Here is a 24,164-nt window from a genome sequence, read left to right as displayed (position 1 = left end):
TACTTTTGTCCTACTTAGCAATCTTGCTTTAATAAAATATTCAGACTTTTAAATGTATAATGATTAACATGCTGTAATACACAGTTTAAAATTATTAAAACTCTAAAGAGTATACAACTCATTAATTGGAAAAAGATTTTCCCTAAGCACTAACTGGGATTCGAAAGAGGGTGTTTTCTTGCAACAGACCAAATGCTATACATGAGAAGTTAATAGTGCCTCAGCCTCTTACCTCAGCCCCAACCTGCAGGTGTCCTATTAAATATTTTGTCACTCCTATCTCCTGCCATCCAATATAGCTCAGTGGCAGCTCCAACTGTTCAATCCCTACCTTCTACTTCATCTATCCCATCATTCCCTCCCGCACCACCTGCTGGTCATGCTCCTGCTTCCATCTCTCTTGCCTCATTCCCCCTTAACAGAGATTTTTTTTTTCTCCGAACAGCTTTTCCTCTTTCAGCTCCTCCTAACACACTGGTGTTTCGTCCTCCTTCCATTCCTCTCTTACTCCAGCAGCAAATTTTAAAAGAAATTTGGGAACCAGATGCATACTTGAAACCTTGTACAATACCTCGTTATTCAGAACTCTCATTCTTCTCAATCATCCTTTCCATCACTATCTCCAGCTGGCACTGGGCCATCCTGTCCTGTCAGGGATTGCTCCTCACACTCTCGGCTCTTACTGGACTGCCTGGAAAAGTTTCCAATCCTTCCACCTCTAAACAAACAAAGTTTCTATCTTTTGATATTCTCACACTTTTATCTGCCATTATAGAAACTTGCTCAAAATGCAGGTATCCACTACTAAGGCATACCTCCATCCAGTTCTTCCACAAACTCCTTTTTGGCATGACTTGTCCATCTCTTATTCACCCTCAAATCACTCTCTTTCTAAAATGCTTCCAACGATCCGAGAAACCCCTTCCAAATCAATGCACACCATTTACCTAAGACATCCTGGCATCCTGCATTTATGTTCTCAGATCTGATTATCGCACACCCTGGGTTGACAGCACACTCGAATCTTTACTTATGCTAGCATTCTTCGGCTTCCTGAGATGCTCTGAATTTACTGCTACTTCTGCATCCTTTGATCCTTCTTCCAAGCCTTGTTTATCCAAGATCAATAACTTATCTCCCAATACGTTAACCTTCTATCTCAAGAAAAGCAAAACTGATCAGTTAGGGTCTAGCACCCTTACATATTATTTCAAAATCCATTCTTACATCAGCCCATATGAGTCTCTATCCCATTATGTGCAACTTCACACCAGAGCTTTGCCTACTGATCCTCTGTTTGTGAATGAGAAGGGACCCGTGGCTGGTTTCTCCATCACAATGTACACCTGCTGGATTTCCTGATTAATTCTCTGGCTTCAGGGCCTCTTCCTCAGCTGCTTGACAAGGCATCCCAGAGTATCTTATCAAACAACTCGGCCGCTGGTCCTCAGAAGGTTATCATGCATATATTAAAACCAATCCTGATATCCTCAAACAAGCATTTTCTCTCCTCAGATGAACTTAGGTCAATGTCCATTGTTTTTTCTGCACTGCTGGTTGGGGTCCCACTTGGTTCATTTATGGGAGGTTGGCCCTCAGCTAAGAGTCTTCACATCTCAATAAACAATTCTACTTTCTCTCAATCTTTGGCTGCTGTCATTCCTTGTGAATTGTTTTAGGGATCTCACCCAGCCATTTGTTTAGTCTAGATGCCTCCTGTGAGCTGTCTTTTTTATTGTCTCACCCAGGTCTTCTCTCCAAGACAAGAGGTGTCGGGTCTGTGCTGACTGGAGGTTGGTATTGACTGGCCAGTGTCTCTATGAGTCTCTATGAGTGTGGGCACACTAAGGGTTCCAAGCCACCTTAACATTGCTACTGTAGATGCTGTAATCAGCTACAAAAGCTAAATTTTACTGCATTTAGTGGTCACCATCTCTTATATGCTGGCCGGACAAGAGACCTCCTACTGACACAGACACAGACAGAGCAGTCCAAGACACTCCAGGTTGGATTGAACTGTCATCTTTGGAAGATGTGGTAACAGGAAACAAAACAGATCATAGAACACATTGAGGGACTGTTTGTACTGCTTAGCTGTTGACACTGACTGACTCTCCCAGATATCGAGAAGAGAGCACTGGCTTCTGTCTAGAAAGCAGATCAATTCATTTTAACTAGTCAGTCAGATCTAATGAGCTTTACTGCCCTTAACAAAATTGGACACTTTTCATCTCACTTCCTCCAGCTCCCCCCTGGAGCAATAACCCATATTAGTGTTCATGACCTTCAGGCCCCTCTGGTTCCCAGTAGAACCAGGAGATGGGGGGATTGTGTTTCTGTACATTGTCTGCTGTTGTAAAACAAGTTATCGCTTGGGTTTAAAGACCCTCCCTCAAATCTGGTGTGGCTCCTATATTTACCCCTTATTCTCAGGACTGACCCTGTAGCTCAGCTGGGTTCTTAAAAGCTCAATCAATAGTCTTCTAGATCAGCTAAACTGCAGGAGGCTGGATTTCACACTGGGGTATAACAGACCCTGGTGTGAGAGTGAAACGAGGGAGGGGAAGGGATGTGCTCCTGCAGAGCTCTAGCCCTCCTGACCTGCCGTCTTTCCTCTCCCAGTTACTCTTACCACAGTTTATAAACTCCAGCAGTGCTCTACTTGCTCTTGTTCAAATTCCATTTTAGTATTTAAACAAAATGGTTGGTTAGGTGTATTCTTGATACACCACAAGGGGGAGCTCTTCCTTCAACTCACTTAGCCACTGACGGAGACTCGTAAACTCATAAACCTTTACAGAGATTACGTGACGGAAGTCAGTAATGAGCTCAGTCAGACCCACTTTAATACTTTCACGCCAACACCCCTTAACCGCAATTCACATTAACCACATTTGACATGCTTCCATTAATCATTATTCTACTTCCTATACCCTTATATAATAACCTTACCCAAGTGAGGAACCTGGTTGAAAGCCCTATTTTTTGTAGTACTCTAAACATATACTCATAAGAGGTACGATCGTAAGCTTTCTCAAAATCCAAGTTGAGGACAGCTAATCTAATATTCCTCTCTCTCACATAACCTATGGTATCTCTAATCAGTATCAGGCTGTCCGTGATCCTCCTCCCTGCCACACCACAAGCTTGATCTGGATGAATGACTTCCCCCCCAGGACAGATTTTAGTCAAAGCGTTAAACACTTGGAGAGCAGTTTAAGATCACAATTCAATAAAGTTATCGGTCGCCAATTTGCCAGGTCTGTGCGATCATTCTTTTTGAATAGTTAAATCACAACTCCCTCTTAAAGCTGTCCTGTATTTCTTCTAAAACCTCAAATTCTTTAAAAATCGTTAAAAGATCTAATGCTAAAATGTCCCAAAAGGCCCTGTAAAACTCAATGGGTAGACCATCCAACCCTGGAGTCTTGCCCATTTTGAAGGTCTTCAAACTTTCCATTAACTCCTCTACAGAAAGGCCTTTTGATAAAACAGTATAATCTTTTACACTCTTTGGAATCACTTTCACAAATTTTTCTAACAAATCCTTAGACACTTGTTTCTTGCCAAACAACTCCCCATAGAAATCCTCAGCTACAGAAGCTACGTCTTCCGTAGAAGTTTGCTAAACCCCCTCTCGTCCCTTCAATGCTGACATTAGTCCCCTCCCTGCAACCCTTTTCTTGAAAAAGAATCTTGTACATTTTTCACCTTCTTCAAGCTCTTTCACTTTGCTTTGAAACATGTTTTAAATATTTTCTCTAGAGATTTAAAAGCTAATTCTTTAGTTATTTAATTTCCTCACTGAAGTCCCACCACTCTTGCAATAACTTAACATACCTCTGTAATCTATTTTGTAATCCCTTTTCAACCCTTCGTATCCTAGCCTGTTTTCTCCTCCCCATCTCTATGAAGAATGTTTTTGTACGCTCCTTCACCTCCTCCCACCACTGTGCTCTTGTGCCAAACAGGTCGTACAAAGACTGCCATTCCTTATACAGTGCCTTGCGAAAGTATTCGGCCTCCTTGAACTTTTCAACCTTTTGCCACATTTCAGGCTTCAAACATAAAGATATAAATTTTTTATTTTATGTGAAGAATCACCAACAAGTGGGACACAATTGTGAAGTGGAACGAAATCTATTGGATTTTTTAAACTTTTTTAACTAATAAAAAAATGAAAAGTGGGGCGTGCAAAATTATTCGGCCCCCTTGCGTTAATACTTTGTAGAGCCACCTTTTGCTCCGATTACAGCTGCAAGTCGCTTGGGGTATGCCTCTATCAGTTTTGCACATCGAGAGACTGAAATTCTTGCCCATTCTTCCTTGCAAAACAGCTCGAGCTCAGTGAGGTTGGATGGAGAGCGTTTGTGAACAGCAGTTTTCAGCTCTTTCCACAGATTCTCGATTGGATTCAGGTCTGGACTTTGACTTGGCCATTCAAACACCTGGATACGTTTATTTGTGAACCATTCCTTTGTAGATTTTGCTGTATGTTTGGGATCATTGTCTTGTTGGAAGATAAATCTCCGTCCCAGTTTCAGGTCTTTTGCAGACTCCAACAGGTTTTCATCCAGAATGGTCCTGTATTTGGCTGCATCCATCTTCCCCTCAATTTTAACCATCTTCCCTGTCCCTGCTGAAGAAAAGCAGGCCCAAACCATGATGCTGCCACCACCATGTTTGACAGTGGGGATGGTGTGTTGAGGGTGATGAGCTGTGTTGCTTTTACGCCAAACATATCGTTTTGCATTGTGGCCAAAAAGTTCGATTTTGGTTTCATCTGACCAGAGCACCTTCTTCCACATGTTTGGGGTGTCTCCCAGGTGGCTTGTGGCAAACTTTAGACGAGACTTTTTATGGATATCTTTGAGAAATGGCTTTCTTCTTGCCACTCTTCCATAAAGGCCAGATTTGTGCAGTGTAAGACTGATTGTTGTCCTATGGACAGACTCTCCCACCTCAGCTGTAGTTCTCTGCAGTTCATCCAGAGTGATCATGGGCCTCTTGGCTGCATCTCTGATCAGTCTTCTCCTTGTCTGAGCTGAAAGTTTAGAGGGACGACCAGGTCTTGGTAGATTTGCAGTGGTCTGATACTCCTTCCATTTCAAGATGATCGCTTGCACAGTGCTCCTTGGGATGTTTGAAGCTTGGGAAATCTTTTTGTTTTCAAATCCGGCTTTAAACTTCTCCACAACAGTATTACGGACCTGCCTGGTGTGTTCCTTGGTCTTCATGATGCTCTCTGCGCTTTCAACAGAACCTTGAGACTATCACAGAGCAGGTGCATTTATACAGAGACTTGATTACACACAGGTGGATTCTATTTATCACCATCAGTCATTTAGGACAACATTGGATCATTCAGAGATCCTCGCTGAACTTCTGGAGTGAGTTTGCTGCACTGAAAGTAAAGGGGCCGAATAATTTTGCACGCCCCACTTTCAATTTTTTATTTGTTAAAAAAGTTTCAAAAATCCAATAGATTTCGTTCCACTTCACAATTGTCTCCCACTTGTTGGTGATTCTTCACATAAAATAAAAAATTTATATCTTTATGTTTGAAGCCTGAAATGTGGCAAAAGGTTGAAAAGTTCAAGGGGGCCGAATACTTTCGCAAGGCACTGTATCTTTCCCTGAACCTGCTCGTCACTTCCTTATCCTCCAGAAGTGAAAAATTCAGCTTCCACACACCCTTCCCCACAGTAATGGCCTTTGGAATAGAAAGTGTACATGAGAGTAGACAATGGTCAGAGAAAAAAAAAAACAGGGGTTGTGCAAGTAAAATCACGTATCAAAACAAAATCTATGTGTGAGGCTTGGGTCCCATTAGACTTGTGCCATGTGAAACCTGCCCTCCCCTGACTATGAAGTTTGAAGGCATCTTTCAGTTTAAAATCTTTACATACCGTTTGCAATAATATTGATGATTTATCAAATTGGACCCGTCTCTCACACCTCATTCTGCCTTCTCTTTCTAAAAGGCAATTAAAATCTCTAGCTAAAACCAGTGGTTCCCATGCCAATAAATATTCTCTCAATTCATGAATTAGGACATATCTATCTGTCAAGTGGGCAACTCGGACAATAAAAACCTAAAACCTAATAAAATCCATGTAAGTCTCCCTTTCGTTCCCAATGCACATAACTGAATATAAACCAGTCAAGTTCAGGTACTTTTCTGATGTATCTGAATAGTTCTGGCGCAGCTGTTATAACAAAGATACTTACTAACTTTTTTTTCATACGAGCTCTTGCCGTTTTTAAATCGAATATTTTTTTGAATTCGCTAAAGCGCACAAAACACCAGCATCACTCATCATAAGCATCTGACCAATCACATTCCTGAATTTTAAACTCATTTAGTATTTATTTTTAACTTGTTTCATTTTTTTTTTAAAAATTACACACCAGTTTGAAGTATTCTTGCCATTTTTAGCATATTGTAAGGGGATTTTTTCAAAACATTTTATGTTTTTAAATCATATGAAACACAATCAACCCATTGTAATTTCCCATTGATAATTCTTGAGCTTTATAACTGTGTATTATTTCTTTTTAACTTTTAACTTTTTACCTTGTTTTAATATTTTTTAAATTATTTTTGCATTTTACAGTGCTTTTTTAATATATTGTGAGCATTTTAGTGTCATTTTAAAATAGGACTATCAATGCTCCTGACTTTTAAACCTGTATTTATTCTGATATAATTCTCTCCACCTGCAGATGAGGGAGGTATTTGATTTTAACTTTGTTGATTTGGGGGGAAAATGTACATTAATTTCCTTGTACATTTCCTTCCTTGTTATCACAAGTGGGAAACCTGGCATTTTTGGATGAATTGCAATCTTTACTGCAAGGCCTTCAGACTGATACAGAAATGATGGGAGATTTAAATGAAACATTTGATAAATCAGACATGAACAGCATAACATCTAAAATGGCAGAACCCTCTTAAGTACAGAAAAAGTTCTGGCATATTCATAATAAATAACATTTATTTAATTTGAAGCATAAAATTTGCTTTAAAAAGAAAACCACAATTTGTACGATATCATATTTCAATATCAACGTTCAGATGAAGGATTTGAAGAAGCAACAGCGATAGGAAAGTACATTGATTTTGGGACAATGTTTGCATCTGAATAATCCTTGGTCCTGGAAAGAAGGGAAAAAAAGGTTTTGATTCTCAGTCTTCAGGATCCCCAAAAAAATGTGCAAATTTGTTTCCGATGTATTTTGGATAAAGATATAACTCTCATAGAAGATACATTTTATCAGTTGAATACAGTCGATACTTTCGACTTTTTATATGATGACAGGACCTACATTTAGGGCTCAGTACTGATAACACTGCTGCTATTGATGGAGTAAAAATAAGTGATGTACTGGCAGTTTGTTTTTTTTCTGAGGCAAGAAGTCCTAGAACACCTCCTATAAAAATGTTAAGATTCAGAGTAAGAAATATTTTTCCACCTCACCTAATGCTATTGCATTAACGAGGCTGGAGTTGGCTTCTTATTCACCAGCTGCTGCTTCGCGTTTCTCATTCCATTTTAAATGCTGCTGCTGTGATGTTATGTCATCTTTCGCCTGTAGATGGCTCTCTACAGTCATTTTTAAAAATACTTATCCAGATGTATTACTGTACATATCCTCAGTAAAATGGAATATGTAAGTAGAGACTGTCCAAATTGCATTTTTGTATGAAACACATTTCAGAAACACAACTCACAATAAAACAAACTGGCATGTTATACCACGAGTAAATAAGACAAAGGCAAAACGTAAATTCACTGGAACTTTCTGCATATTTTCCACGACCTTGCCTTCTGATCATAAAAAATCTCAAACTCTTGCATTTTGCAAGAAATTTTAATATAGCAGTTTTAAATGGGACATTTAGAACATGGCATATGAGAATATATGGTTAACTGAGGATGAGCAGAGGGTGATCGCACTTTCTGCTTATTGCTGTGAACCTACCTCCTGGTTATAAAAATGTCTAAAAATTCTGACACAGATGTGTGAGAGACAATGGAACTTCAGGACATTTTACTGTACCGTTTTTTAAATACGACCCTCTGAACATGGCATGAGAGAATACATTGTCAAATGGTAAATGCAATGTTTGCTATATTGCTAGGGCTCTCCCTCCTGATTTTAGAATCGTCTCATATTTCTGACATCAAGGTGTGAGACACAATATAACAGACTGTCAAAATCCTGAACTTCAGGACATTTTACGGTACCATTTTAAAAATATGACCCTCTGAGCATGGCATGTGAGAAAATGGCATGTGAGACTGCATTGGGAAAAGGTGAATGCAATTTCTGCTGAATTGCTATGGCCCTCCCTCCTGATTACAAGCTCGTCTCACAGGTCTGACACTGAGGTGTGAGACACAATGTATCAGGCACTCATAATCGTGAAGTACAAGAGATTTTACTGTAACGTTTTTTTTTTAATAATGACCCTCTGGCATGTGAGGACTTGTAGTCAACAATATAGCACACATTCTGCCAATTTACTTTGTCCCTCCTTCCTCGTTAGCAAAACATCTTAGTATACCGACACTAAGGTAAATGTCTCTAAATCCAGAAGTTAAGTTGTCAAAGTATATCGGAGTCAACCGATACTGATCAGGTTCTGCTGATGCTGAGCCCGCAGCCTTCACCATAAGGTCCAATTCCCCAAGCCTGCTAACCTTATATGTCCATCCCTTCTCATCAAAATTCGTATTTTCACAGGGTACCCTTCAGAAATCGCAGTATAGAATGAAAAAACTCCAATAGATATCTGCCACTGTTGGCGATTTTCCTTTAAGATAGATAGAAAATACTTTATTAATCCCGTAGGGAAATTGACAAATGATTCTCCAGAAATTTTATGGAGTGTATCACTTTCACTGAGACGGAGAAGTGTTAAGCTGTATGTGAGTCATTGTGGTTCGGTTGTTAACCAAAAGGGTGGTGGTTTGAGACCTCCCAGGGACGCTGAGCCTTTAAATGAACACACCCTCTTCACTTCATTTCTCCATGGCCGGTCTTGTACGGCAATCAAATACAGAGCCCGTAGGGGGCAGTAAGCTCGCATATATAGCTCACTGTGTATAAAATGAAGAAGCAGAGGTTAGTTTCTCATCTGCATGTTGCAGAGCCTTACGCAACTCGTACCAACAGCTGGGGTTTGATCCCTGCACGGGCTATTAGTTGAAAGACCATTGTAAATGAGGTGTAACAGATTTATCCAGCTGGCTTTTATGTTTCATACTAAATTGCTATCTTGAAACCAAAATAATTAGAAATATGGAACACAACCGTTGTTCCCCATGAAGGAAAGCTGTTTTACACTGACGTCACTCCTTTTTATTTAATCCAGATTTTAAAAACAACTCCGACCTATCAAAGGAAAATGTTACACAAAAGTTGGAAAGCACACTCTGAATCCATCTGTATATTTGATTTCCGCAATCCGTTCAAGGCTGCCTATGTTAATCGTAAGTGTATAGATGAAACATTTAATATATTGTTCAGTTTAAATCAAAATGCTTAATTACTACAAGAGAGAAGTATAGTATGGAGGATGCGACAAATGTGTGATTTCTTGGAAGAAAACTACTTTTCTTTGCGTTCGAAATTAATTCGAAACAATTGACACACAAACCCTTTGTCTTTTTTAAAGAGATTATATCTTTAAACAGACAAATGTATAAAATGTGTTTTTTTTTACCTACAGATTTTGGACAGGGGCGATGTATTACTAGTAGAGGCTGCTGACTAACACTGTACTGTCTGGAGATCAGCTCCATTTGCAATAAAAAAACGTGCGTAACAAAGCTGGAGAGCAGCTGAACTTGTGCTCAGTAGTCAGTATGGTGCTGAGGGTTCAATACTGTCGTTGTTGTATTACCACGAGCTGCACAGGCTCTGAATCAGACCATTTCAATTAGTCTGGTCACTGCAGGACAAGTTAATGTAGAATTATTGCTTTGTCTGTCTCTTGTTTGTATATAAATGGATGTCTCTGATAACTTAGTTAGTTTTTATTTTAGTTTTACGATGTAGGTCATGCGTTGATATTCCTGATTCAGCTCATGTTCCATAGGAGAGAAGAGATTCCTCCTGTTTCTCGTACAACCATATCAGAACAGAAGCCCATGTCACCCAGCTCTGATTCAAGATCGAGTTGCATCTTCAACATTTTGTTTTTGTTTCTGATCATAATTTTCTTTAGTTATGATCAATATTGAACTTTTTCTAAGTAAAACAAAACTAATCAAACATGCAGGCAGATTTTTGAAAAGTATTAGGAGTTGATAGGGCGCTCCTTCGGAATAGTCGTCAGAAAATGTGAGAAAAAGAAAAGTTACGTAAACTCTCACACAGAGCATTAAAGACTGGAATCTGATCATAAAAAAACTAGCTGTCTCCCCGTCGGTAATCAAACCCCGGTTTCCCGCGTGACAGGCTGGGACACAAACAACTTTACTAACTAGGAGCGCTTGCTAGCTATTAGGAGGCATTTACTCTTAAATATGTTACTGTTTTGGGTTTCAACTTTAATTTTCCCGATACCAGTTTTTTACAAAAGTAAAGGCACATGGCACACGTGTGGCACATCACGTCCGAGTTTAGTGACAACTACCTCAGAGATTGTAAGCTGGGTAGTTTCAGATCACTTTTTTTTAAAGGTTCAAGCAAACATGAATAACTTTGTGTAATCGTTTTTCATAAAGTGTCATTGTATTATAGCATGTGCCCTTAATGATTTTCTTGATACGTTATATGTGCTCTTGTTTGTATTGTATGTAGTTTTGTTGTTCAAATAAAACGTAAAAGACACAACTTTCCGGATGCGGCTGCTGTAAAAATAAAATGACATCAAGGGTGCTGTAAGCAGAGGTCTGAAACCTGCTCAACAGAAGATCTTTATCAAGAGGTGTTAAAGAAGTAGAGATCTCGCCATGAGAGGGGAAGCATCTCAGAAAAAGCAGGTGCAGTCGGTTCCACGGTCATAACGCCACTAATTCGGGCGACAAGAGCAAAACCCACCCGGCTTCCTCCGGGCAAGTAATGAGACAAAGAGACAGTGCACAGCGGGTAGCGTGGCCGAGCGGTCTAAGGCGCTGGATTAAGGCTCCAGTCTCTTCGGGGGCGTGGGTTCAAATCCCACCGCTGCCAGGTGCTTCTGTCGAGCCCCCCTTTCAGCTGGCTTCAGACGAAAGGGAGGGAACTGCTTTTTGGCAGTCTCTCGAGAAACTAAGCAAAGTGTTTAAAGATACTTTCTCAGCTTGACATCAAGGCACAAAACAAAAACCTTCTTGCGTCCTCTCAACCCAAAAGCGCTTTGCCACTTTTTGCGTTATGCAGGGAACGACGTCTGCCCAGATCACTTTTGTGTCAATGCAAATCGTAGTGTGCCCTCCGTTTTAATGTTGGCTGTGCTGGCGTGCTGCTTCTGTCTGTGAAACTTGAATGTTCTGCTTCTTCACACCAAATCGTCGGCGGGGGTTGAGCTTGTTAAATCTTTGCGCATAGCGCTCCTTTGGAAGTACTTTGTCCAAGTTCAAAAGCAATCGTGGGATTTACTTCATGCGTGCAAAAAGCATGCCTCGCACGACAGATTTAAATGGGGAATGGAGCCTGCTTCTTGCTGTTTTTCCTGTGGTTGCAGTTACAAAGTTGATCGTGCTTTCACATTCTGTTAACAGTATTCACTGGCTGAGCTTTATCAGTTGGTTCGTAAAGGAATCTCTGCTTCGGTTCCAGAAAAGTCATCTGTAGTGTGTTTTTTTCCGTGCCCATGGCAGTCTTTTAAAGCTGGTAGTAATGTCGGCGAAGTTAATTTTTTATCCTCTTTAAAAGAGTAAGGACGGGCTGGGGCCAGCTCCATTTACCACTCTTTCAGCTAACCGCCGAACTCGCGAACTGATTACACTGCAGAGCCACAGGCGCCTCGCTTTTCTCCATTCTCTGGGTTAGGGTGAAAAAAGAACTTTGCTGGTATTAGCTGGCCTGCTGGGAGTACCTCTTCTTCACTGATAAGCAAGATTTGTGTTTCATCTTTCGCAAGCTGTATAGATTTCTTTCAAAACAAGTTGTTCCAGAAAGGAAACGAACACTTGCATTCACCTGAATTAAAAGGCATGGGATTTGCCCATAAGGATACATTCTGTACAGTAAGACAGGAAGAAAGGCACTGCTGGGAATCGGACCCAGGATCTCCTGTTTACTAGACAGGCGCTTTAGCCAACTAAGCCACGGCGCCGGCAAAGTGCTGTCCTTTGACAGCCACTTGGACACGTCTCTACTGCTCTGAGACATCTGCGTTCGGTGTGCACCGAGCCTGCTCGCCTTGCAAGTTGCCTCATTTACATGCGATAGTTCCACCACTAAGAGAAAGGATGAGAAATGGCTTTTATCTGTCACTTTTCATGTCAGAGGATCTCAATCTGCTTTCCCTGTACAAGAGGATGTCCAACTCATGTAGCTAAAGACGTAGACGACAGTGCTCCACTGAAATATTGATCTCACAACCCTCGGCATGACTCCGCTGTGTTCTGCTTTAGACAAAGGGGGGGAAAGACTTCTTTCATCACACGTTTTGCACTGTTTACGGTGTTTGCAGTGCTCTTTCTTAAATGAAAACCAGGAATCGGCACCATATGAGGTGAGACTAGATAATATTGGAACAAGTAGCCTCGCCATTCCATGCGTGACGTGAGCAAAGTGTAATTCCTGTCTTTATAGTGTGCTTGTTAGAGACATAGCTGGCACCCAGAGCGCTTTAAATCCGGGAGTCAGCAGCCCAAGACAAGAGAGTTTCCTTCGTCTATGTTTTTTGCGTGAAGGGGGAAACCACGCGTGTGCTGCAAACGATCTTAGTATCAAGTGCCGTCCCACATAACCGATCCGAACAATCTGCTTTACAGAGGAGCACTGCCGGAGCTTATCGTTGGCAAACTGAAAAGCAGGCTGACCTCTTCTGTGACTCTTGAACACTGAGTCTCAAGGTTGTGAATTCAAGCTCCACGCTGGCGGGAAATTCCATAGGTAATGATCACATTTTCTTGCATGCTAATCAAAAGAAATATTAAGAAACTTTTCCCGATACCAGTTTTTTACAAAAGTAAAGGCACACGGCACATGTGTGCCACATCACGTCCGAGTTTAGTGACAACTACCTCAGAGATTGTAAGCTGGGTAGTTTCAGATCAGATCACTTTTTTTATCAAAGGTTCAAGCAAACCCGAATACTTTTGCAAGAGACATTTCAGAATCCCAGTCAAATCCAGTAAGATTGCTGGATCCTTTGAATTCGACTGAACTATAGCACAGATCTGCAGTCCACCATTAGAATACTGTGGGTGTGTTGTATAAGCCTTACCACCCAAAATAGTTCTAAAACAGGAGAAGCATCCTCGTTTAGGAATGTGGTATAAAGTGAAATGGTCTGGGAAGAGTCCTACGTTTGAACAGTTCAAAATAGACGTAAAGGGGTATTTCCGGACTCTTTCGAAATGTAAGAACGAGCTGTGCGGACCTTATCTTTATTTACCTTGTGTAATCGTTTTTCATAAAGTGTAATTGTATTATAGCATGTGCCCTTAATGATTTTCTTGATACGTTATATGTGCTCTTGTTTGTATTGTATGTAGTTTTGTTGTTCAAATAAAACGTAAAAGACACAACTTTCCGGATGCGGCTGCTGTAAAAATAAAATGACATCAAGGGTGCTGTACGCAGAGGTCTGAAACCTGCTCCACAGAAGATCTTTATCCAGAGGTGTTAAAGAAGTCGAGATCTCGCCATGAGAGGGGAAGCATCTCAGAAAAAGCAGGTGCAGTCGGTTCCTCGGTCATAACGCCACTAATTCGGGCGACAAGAGCAAAACCCACCCGGCTTCCTCCGGGCAAGTAATGAGACAAAGAGTCAGTGCACAGCGGGTAGCGTGGCCGAGCGGTTTAAGGTGCTGGATTAAGGCTCCAGTCTCTTCGGGGGTGTGGGTTCGAATCCCACCGCTGCCAGGTGCTTCTGTCGAGACCCCCTTTCAGCTGGCTTCAGACAAAAGGGAGGGATCTGCTTTTTGGCAATCTCTCGAGAAACTAAGCAAAGTGTTTAAAGATACTTTCTCAGCTTGACATCAAGGCACAAAACAAAAACCTTCTTGCGTCCTCTCAACCCAAAAGCGCTTTGTCACTTTTTGCGTTATGCAGGGAACGATGTCTGCCCAGATCACTTTTGTGTCAATGCAAATCGTAGTGTGCCCTCCGTTTTAATGTTGGCTGTGCTGGCGTGCTGCTTCTGTCTGTGAAACTTGAATGTTCTGCTTCTTCACAACAAATCGTCGGCGGGGGTTGAGCTTGTTAAATCTTTGCGCATAGCGCTTCTTTTGCAACATGAATATAATTATATCGTTATTAATTTCTTGAGATACGCGATTCCATATTATATTCCCTTTTAATCAAATTCTAAAAGTATGCTTGTTGACTCCGGTATCACGTTAGTTAAAGACTTCGAAGCTTATAATGTTTAGGGAGAAATGGAATACTGGTGTGTATTTTTTTCTTTAAAGTACCAAGACCAGCTATATACTGTATGTTTATGTTCCAAAATTAATATCGTTTATGGTCTTCACACGCGTTACAGTATGCTCCTATTCTTTTTATGCTCAGCTACTAAGATTTCCCTTCAGTGGTAAAATTCAATATCTACAACGGGCACAGTAAAGACGTTTACAGTAAGTCTTTCTACGACAGACCAACGGACCACGAGTGCCCCTGTCGGTCAACCAATCACATACCGCGGTATTTTGCGTCATCGCGCGTCACGATGCACGACGCCATAGCCAATTACCTCCGGTACGTGTCTGTACGTACCTGGCGATACCGCATTATTTTCCGGTACCCTGTACGCAGTGTACCGCAAGCCACCGGTAAATACCGCGAGTTACCGTAAATTCTCCTATAATACAACAAGCAAAATAATAGTATCCGGAATTTCCGCAAGGTGGAGCTAATAAACTCAACCTCTCATGTTTGAGCTGTGGCCATCAAAGTCTTTAACGAAGATATTACTAATAGTATTAATGATGAATGACCTTGGACAAGCTGTAAGTGTATACTCAAAGTATTGCCAAGGTCAACATACTTTTTTTCATTGACCGTCTTTGTAAAAGTAACACCACAGCATTTCGCAATCACGGATTTGTTTCCAATCATGCAAAGTACAGTAATTTTTGAGAATCGAATCACCATGCCTTTTACATGCTCATAAAAGAGATTGATTTAGGAACATAAACATATTACCGTATGAAAACTGTACTGTATACAGTATGTATATTTAATGTCTTAACTGTGCCCGTTTAAGTATTGAATATTCATATCTAATTTTACCACTGAAGGGAAATCTTAGTAGCTGAGCATAAAAAGAATAGGAGCATACTGCAACGCGTGTGGTCCATAAACTATATTAATTTTGGAACATAAACATACAGTATATGGCTGGTCTCGGTACTTTAAAGAAAACATACACGAAACATGGTTTCATTGTGACCAGAATCGGTCTTGGGATATTTTTAACTTGATTTACAGTATTTGAGAGGTATGTCTTAACACTGATACTACAGTGCATAAATACTGCTCACGTATATGTTTCTAGATTTATATTATGCATTTCATACGGTCAAATTACTTTTGAGCAACTAATAAGAAGCGCAAAACGGTATGCGTTTTAGTTTCGTTTTGTGCTGGGACTCTGCTTTTAACAATGTCGCCGTGGATTGATTAGAGATATCAAGTACATACAAGTCATTTTTTAAATGTTGTAGTTCGTCTTGTAAAAATGTTACGAGTACATCATCTATCAACAATTACACAGGTTCTGTTTCCATATTGCGGATTTTGGTTACGTAATATTATTTTCTAGATTTCACGTTGTGAATATATGATTTGGGCAAACAGAGCCGCAAAGAAGTACATTATAGGTTGTTGTTTTTTTTTGCGCAGTTTTATCTAGAACAAGCGATGCTTAAACCTTTGTCTTATTCTTGTGAAACTATCCACACGACAGTTACAGTACCTAGGAGTTGACTTCAGTGATGTCACTGATGGGATGTTTCTAAAAATCCATCCTCTGTAAAACGTCTTCTCTAGTTGTCCTGCATATGTATTCGCTAATGAAACTGTGTGTTCTGAGCCTGGATCTCTACATTTCTGTATGAACCAGCTTTGAGGGCTAAAGACAGCTTGTGTTTAAATTGAGTGTAAGGTAATTTATGGTTCTAAAGTCATGGTCAGCATTTATTATTGTACTGTGTTGTAAACGTGTTCTGTGCCTAGTCACATTATTTTATAGCGTTTTTATAGTGTTGTCAAATCTGGTGGCGCTGTGTGTTAGTTTCCTGACTCCCATGTCACATTTAACAAACATTTCTCTGAAAAAATGAAACGTTTCCCTTGGTCAGAGATTAAATAAAACCTCACTCGCACCAAACAAATTTATATTTCTAAATATCACAACATGATCGAATTTAAGTCTTTATAATAACAATGAATAGTCACCTTTGCGTTACAAAATAAACATTTATATTGATTTGAATCGCGTTTTGATTTAAATCGTAATTGCGTGTTTAAATATATGTGTTTAAAGGCGATATACTGTATAAAAGCGCTGATTCTTATGGAGTGTGTTCCGCCGGGGATTCAAAAAAATTATTTTTTTAATCACGTATCTAAGGAAAATTGCAGTATAACTTTGTTCATGCACAAACAGTGGCATGTTACATTATAATTTGGGTGTCTCCTCTTGCCAGAAAGCTCTAAAGTGCATTTTGAGTGCGGTTTTTGACTTTTTCTAAATTGCAACCCATAAATAAAGCTGATAGAGCTTAGACTAACTGTATTCTAAACTATTAATTCATTTAGGGCTAAAATACATTCATTGTCTTCCAATCGAGTCAAGTTGACATTGGAAGCTTGCCACTCCTGGACTGTTAAACCAACGCATTAGCATGTTAAAGCGATTCCATTGAGGAGCCCAGCTACCAGTTAACACTGTACTTCCTACTTTGAAAATAACTGTGAAACCGGTTTAATTCGTCACAGCCAGCACTCCGGCAGAGAGGGGGTTGTACTCGTAAAGTAGAAGCAGGCGAGATTTCCAGCGAAAGACACCCCCCCCCCCCCCCTCAAAAACCCAGTAAGCAGTAATGCTTTATGTTGATCCCATTCTTTTCTCTTCCTGTTGTGTGAAACTCATCAGCAGGTCTTTTTTTCCCAATCAGAGGCTCTGAAAATAGCGTACCGCCAACTGCGCTTCGTCAGAGAGGGGCGCTGCACTGTGAGAGGGAGGAGGCGCGGAGCTCAGCAGTACAGAACGAACGTTCTGCTGCCTGGAGTGCTTATGGCAGCGATCGCGTCTGCATTTATAACTTAGTTTTTAAAATTAATCAAGCAATATGAAGCATCTCTTTTTACTTTTAAGTCACTTAATTATCATTAAGCACAGCTTTCTCACCACTTAGACTACTTTTTGATACCATCCTTAGTCAAACCAGAAACGTTTTGTTCTGTCTAATGACATTACAAGTGGAAAGATTACAGATTTTAATCGTCTTTAATTTTGTTACGTTATACATTTTAGAAACGTTTCATCCATACAAACACCACAAAACTATTTTCGATTGTATTTCTGACAAGTACAGTATGTTACACTTAGTTCACTGTTTTAAATACATCTAATTAAGAAAGTTAGGTGTTAGCATAAACTATTAGCAATCAATAATATTAAATTTAGCACTGTAATAAGTTGTTGCACTTTCCCCCGCATCTTGTAAAAATATATTTTCATTGTTCAAATATACATTAAGTCTGACTATCATATAATAAGTTAAATACAAAACTAAAGAAAAAATAGGGTTAAATATAATTCAAAATATTTTGCTAACAATGTTAACTGTTTATGAATAATAAAATGTATTAACTAAGGAGTAGGATGGCACAGTTGTTAGTATGTTTTTTTTGTTTTGTTTCTTTTTCATAAATACAACAGTAGTACCTGATGTCTCAGTGGCTTTCAAAATTAAATTATGCATGCAAACCTGTGAACTAGAAAGATAACTAAGATATCCATCCATTTATAATGGTGGCGAAGTGGTTAGCATTGCTATCTTGCAGCACTGGGGTCCTAGATTCAATTCCTGCCATCCTGTGTGTGTGGGGTTTACATGTTCTCTCTGGGTTACATGGTTTTTCTCCATATGTGTGATATGACTCCCTCCAGAACATACTGGTATGTTAATTGGTTTATGGGAAAACTGGCCCTGGTGTGTGTGTGTTTGTGTCTGTCTGTCCTGTGATGGACTGGCGCTATGTCCAGGGTGTATTATGCCTTGTGTCCGTTGCTTGCTGGGATAGGCTCCAAATCCTATGTACTGGATAAAGAGATTAGAAATGGATGGAAGTAAAGGCACTGTGTGGATGGAACTATACACAGTGTTAGAAACCCACTATGAAATGGCAGCATCTCACTGAGAATAAAATATTTTATAGTGCTGGCTTAAGGAAACAGCCTTTCCACCTCTCTTGCACATCAGTATCCATACCTAGTTATTTAAACAAATTGCCTCTAATTATAAACATCTTAATATGCTGGCTCTGTGGATCCGCATCAGCTATGTTTGCCCATTCCTTCAATTCATGTGCATCCAACACACAGTTCAATGCCAGCAACTACACATAATCTAAAATACAATCCTTATTTCAATATCTATGTAAACATATAGTCTGTTAACTTCATCATCTTCATCAAAAGTATGCCTAACCCCATTAGGAAGTGTTCTTGTTATAAGTGTATTCCTCAGCTTTCCCCAAATTATCTTCTTCTTGCCAACATCTCTAGTCTTTTATCTTGCAATAACTCAGCCAACACTTAAATCTCCAAAAGCTGCTTGTGTTAATTTCTTTAAATCACAAATATCATGTGTAAATACTGGCCATGTAATACTCTGCATTGTGGAATAATAGTTTATTTTAAAGGGAACTAGAGAAACTAAGAACTAGAGAAATCAAGAAAGGCTTTTTGTTCTAGAATTAATAAATGCACATCCTGTTCACTGGGGAAATTAAATCCACACTGAGCAATCTTCAATATGTTCAGAATATGACAGCAAGAATCCTATCAGGGATGCATTACACCTGTTTTCAAGTCCTTGCACTGGTTACCTATCAGATTTCGAGTCAACTTCAAAATCCTTATCCTCATTCAGTACCTACAGTATATGGCTTATTATCTGTCTACTCCCCACCTTTGTCCGTCTGACTCTGGTCTTCTAGCTGTCCTCAAGAACATCTACATTCTGTGGGTGACAGGGTCTTCTCTAGATGCACCCCAGAGCTCTCAATTTTTATTCCCAGTGATATCAGTCACGTACCCTGAGTGCATTTAAATCTAACCTCAGAACCTTTCTTTTCAGAAGACTTAGTGTCTGTATCTGCTTCATTTTCTAATTTTGGTAGCACCTCTAACTGCTTGTCTTTCTTATATGTATTTACTTTGTAATCTGTGGTCCTTTTATCTGTTTTTACATCTACTGTATTGCTTTGAGATGCCACTTTTAAAGGTGATATATAAAATAAAGTTTTTTATTATTGTTATAGAGAAACATGATCAGATTTGCCCTGGTTCAGATAAAATATATAAAGTATACTAGTTTGTCACTCTTCTCATTCCCTTTGCTAAATGACTTTTCATACTAATCTGATCAATCTAACTGCCTGTTTTCTGTGCTTTCTCTATCCTGCTAGATTTGCAATTATTCTGAAAATTTTCTTCTTGAAATAACTCATTTCTAAATAACTTTTTTCACTATTAACATCTTGTAGCAACTCTGTGACAAAATATACACTTAGCTCAACCTGACAGTTCATCCTGCTACCAACATTGAATAAAAAAATCTTAAGATTTCTATATTTATGTCTTTATTTAGTGGTTTCATTAGTGACAAAGGCTAAACTTTCTTGGAAAAATGTCTTTTACGTGTTGCAGAAAAAAATGACTTGCTTTAACAAAATATGTTTACAAATCCTTTCACCTGCCAATCTACATGAATGCCCAACTATCTGAGAAGCTCTCCATGAAACTATGGTTGCTATTAATTCATTTAGGGCTCACTGACAGAATTGCTGTTTTTTATGCATGATAATTTTCTGATTCCTCACTCTGTTTCATGTTTATAGATAAGACTTTATTGATCGCGAAGGGAAATTGATGTACATGTTCATGTACATGATGAACATGTTTGCATGTTCTTTTGTAACATACACCTTTTTGTGATTTTTTTGTATATCTAAGCAAGTGTTCCTGCATCCCTCTTCTGCACTATAGTCATGGCTTTTTTTCTGTTTGTTTATTTCAAAGCAACACCTGCTCCATTTCTAAAACTTTTTGCCCATGTGCATTTTTGTGCACTTTAACGTCCTGAATTTTCATTTGCATTAATTTGTAGAATGAATTTGAGTTTTAGCCTTAAGTTTTCACTATCATTTGTTTCTTGTCCTACAACTGTTATTATTGATCACCGAATTATTGTACTTGACATGACTTCATTCAGCCTTTCCTGAACGTCTATGACAGGCAGAGAGAGTGCTGTTTCTGGTGCGATCTTTTGCAGCTGACATTTCACTGTTTTAAACGAACAAGAAATTAGATTGCTCATAAATCACTTATTCTATATAAACACAGCGTAATTGCCCTCCGAAAATCCTCTTTTTCTTGTTCGTTTTAGAGACCTTGATCGAAACTGATTTTAGATGCCAGAAAAGATTTATTTTCTCTGTATTTCCTACATTGCTTTGTCGAGATTTTAACTTTATATCTAACTTTATATCTAGGCTCAGATTACAACTATAAATCGTACAGTAATTAATAGCAGTAAATACTGATGTTTTGCGCCCTCTTACCACAAAAATATATGTTTTGTAGTTGGGATTAACTTCATTTCGTACGCGTAGCTACTCCGATTCGGACACCGAACAGTTAAAGATGGCGGCAAATCAGACACCCAGAGAGGGGGGGGTGGGGGGCGTCTTCTCGCCTCCATAACTAAAATGCCAAATAGGAGTGTCTTAAGCGACATACACAGTCGTGTAACTGACAGTTTGAGGTAGCCTATCGTGTAAATTTCGCTTTGTTGCTGATAGGTTAAGCTTTCGAAACTCTGCCCCAAAGTCATGTGACTGATTTTTCGCCCTGTTTCGTTGGTTAAACGCAATGATCACAAGCACCACCATGGTAACTGGGATGTGTAGTTTTTAATTCCGTTTGAATTATAACTGTATGTACTGTCTTCATATTTGGCCAGGGCTTTAAAGAGAAGGCGCGCCAAAGAATTTCGGTGCCGTCGTCTCCGCTTTAAAGGTACCCCCGTGCTGGAAGAATTTGACCTATTTTTTCTTTAAACTATCAAGACCAGCCTTACACAGTACAGTTTATGTACATACAGTAATGTTTATGTTCCTAAATTAATATCGTTTATGACCTTCAGATGCGTTATGCTCCTCTTCTTTTTATGCTCAGCTACTAAAATTTCCCTTTAGTGGTAAAATTCCATATAAATATTCAATACAAAGCGTATTGAAACGTGCACAGTAAAGACATTAAATGACTAAATCTTTTCACTACCAACCATTGCACCACGAGTGCCCCTATCAGTCATTTTGGCCAGCCAATCACTTACCGCGGTGCCCTACGGTGCCCTGCGGGTTGGTTACTGTACCGCGGGTTTTTAACGCTCATTTTGAATGGCTGCATCTTCAGCATTTCACTCCTGCTTCCTTCCAATGAGGACAGAGCTGCGGGAGAAAGGGCGCTATAGAGGATCGCTGTGGAGAGCTGCTGCTGTGCTTTGACATCTGAGCTCTGTGGGAAATGATCTCAATACAATTCTGAAAAACGCGACTCCCAGAACGCCAGCCGAACAAGTCTTGAAGTGGAAATCTAATAAGTACATTGATTCTTAAAATGTAGAGAGCTTTGCAAAAAATATATTGGTGCTTTAAGATAATATATTTCAAGGATGTAAATGCTGTGCTACAGTACGTGCAGATTTTTAGAAAACAGTGCATCAACAAAGTACACTGTTTAGGTTACTTTAGAAGACAATGTACCAAAACAATATATGCTGTCTGGGTCGTTAGAATTAGCTGAAAGTAACTGATTAGCTTTGAATAACAAATCTAGTGCTTCTTCTCTCGCTTTTTGATGTAATCTGTTTTCTCTTAGGGAAATGGGAACTTTTAGAAGGGACAAAGTGCTGAGCTTTTTTACAGCGCAACATCTTTTAAAAACCCTGTACTGCTTGTAACAAATTGAGTCTCTGGTTGCACTTTGCAAAGTGGCAGCAGGGCTTGCAATATTGAAATAAAGACCTTACTCAGGTGAGAACTCTCTCTTGTGGCTTCCTTGATAGTTCCATGACAATTTGGGGGCTTGTCCGGGATCAGAAACCTGAACGGGAACGGCTGCTAAAACTCCATCCGGACCCTGACAATTTTAGCAAAATTGGACAAACCTCGGAGGATAAATTGTTTATCCTTCCAGAGACGCGTCTGGAGAATTGGCAGCTGTCTGACGTCAGTAAGTGATCCTTAAAAATTAATAGTTTGAGAAGCGAGCCACAGGGGTGTTCTCACGCGGGTTTGATGAGTCTGGGACTCATATAAAGAACTTATCTTAACACAGACGTGTGGTTTTTGCTCTGCGGAGAAGTTGATGTGAGAAGGTTCTAAGTAAGGCACCGATCGGTAAAAATGGGAAATTAAAATTCAAAGATGAAAATGGGACCGAGCAGTCCAGCAAAAGTACATGTACGACAAATTCAGAGAAACAATTATAGCCTGGGTTAGAGTAAAAAAAAATGTTTTATGTTCATGAACTGTAAAGCTAGGGTAATAGGTGTAAGGGAACTTGCACATAATGTATATATGATAATTAGGGGCCCATAACTATGAAGGATCTTTGTAAGTGAATCAGAATGGACAGAGGAAAGTTGATTAGGAAAAAGAAGTTTCCCGAAGAAGGGGAAACTTAGAAGAGAAGGAGAAGAAAGGAAAGAAAGTGAATTGGTAAACTTATCTAATGGGAAGAGGAATCACAGAAATAATGGGAAGCTTAAAAAAAGACTAGTCTTGAAACTAAAGAACAGCAAGCTGCAGTAGTTCCTTTCATGCAGTAGCGAATGTTTACAACCTTGGCTCTTATAATCTGTTTTCCCAGTGGGTTGCTGTCACTGCCTCTGTGTCTACCAAACACTTGATGATGGAGATAAGCCCTTGGTGGGCACTGCCCTACCGCATGTATTATGATCAAGGGACAGGCTGTGGCTGGATTATTCGGGGTGAGATGGACTGAGATCACCCTCAGTCTGCTGGAACAGTGGAATGAAGGAACAGAAAAGATTGACTAGACATCAGACTGAAGGAACACCATGGGATGCGGGCTGGATCAAACAGAACTGTGTAATAGAGCCTGTTTGATATCATCACAGGCCAATCAACGAAACTTCCTGGAGGGATGAATTTGGCTAATGGATTGTTGAATTTGCTAATTCTCTATTGTAGTATTGTAGATTGTTAATTGAAGTGGTGCACGGGGCTGGTGAACAGGTGCTGGACGCTTGGAGACCTCCAGTAGAGGGAAGACACGACCTGATACCTGGCGAGTGGGTGTGGGTGAGGAAGATATACCCTGCCAGATGTTGCAACCCTGCTGGGAAGGACCATATCAAGTGCAACTGACTACCGACTCTGCCATCTGAGTGACAGGATGAGCTTGCTGGATCTACGCATTGCGCTGACACCGAACCACTGCACCAGAGACTAAGTGAACATTATTATATATATACCTGTTAAGTGTAAGGAGTTTTACTTTTATAAATGGGGATATGGAATCAATACTTTATCAGTCAGCCACAAATAATAATCAGAGCTCCTGTTGGGATTGTATTGCTATAAAAGATGCTCATGGGAGTAATCCCCTTTGATAGAGGTGATTATTTAGGTTTATTGGCATGGGTAAATAGCCCTGCTTTTAGTCTGAGTGTAACTCTGCTGGGAGTGGTAGCCTGGGAGAGTCTGAGGGTCAGCACGATGACCAGCGGCTGA

General features: G+C 39.8%; 1 protein-coding gene and 2 non-coding genes across 3 annotated transcripts in view; 2 read left to right on the top strand and 1 right to left on the bottom strand.

Moving 5' to 3' along the window:
* Positions 1-24,164, bottom strand: part of LOC138243434 (uncharacterized) — a 421,149-nt gene that overhangs the window by 368,421 nt on the left and 28,564 nt on the right. The gene's annotated exons all lie outside the window — the stretch shown is intronic.
* Positions 11,103-11,184, top strand: trnal-aag (transfer RNA leucine (anticodon AAG)). Its single transcript has one exon. It is a non-coding gene; the product is annotated as a tRNA-Leu (tRNA).
* trnal-aag (transfer RNA leucine (anticodon AAG)) lies at positions 13,949-14,030 on the top strand. Its single transcript has one exon. It is a non-coding gene; the product is annotated as a tRNA-Leu (tRNA).

Source organism: Lepisosteus oculatus, chromosome 14 (assembly GCF_040954835.1).
Source record: "Lepisosteus oculatus isolate fLepOcu1 chromosome 14, fLepOcu1.hap2, whole genome shotgun sequence".
Classification (NCBI taxonomy): domain Eukaryota; kingdom Metazoa; phylum Chordata; class Actinopteri; order Semionotiformes; family Lepisosteidae; genus Lepisosteus; species Lepisosteus oculatus.
Note: the sequence above shows the minus strand (reverse complement) of the source record. Positions and strands in the feature narration are given on the sequence as shown.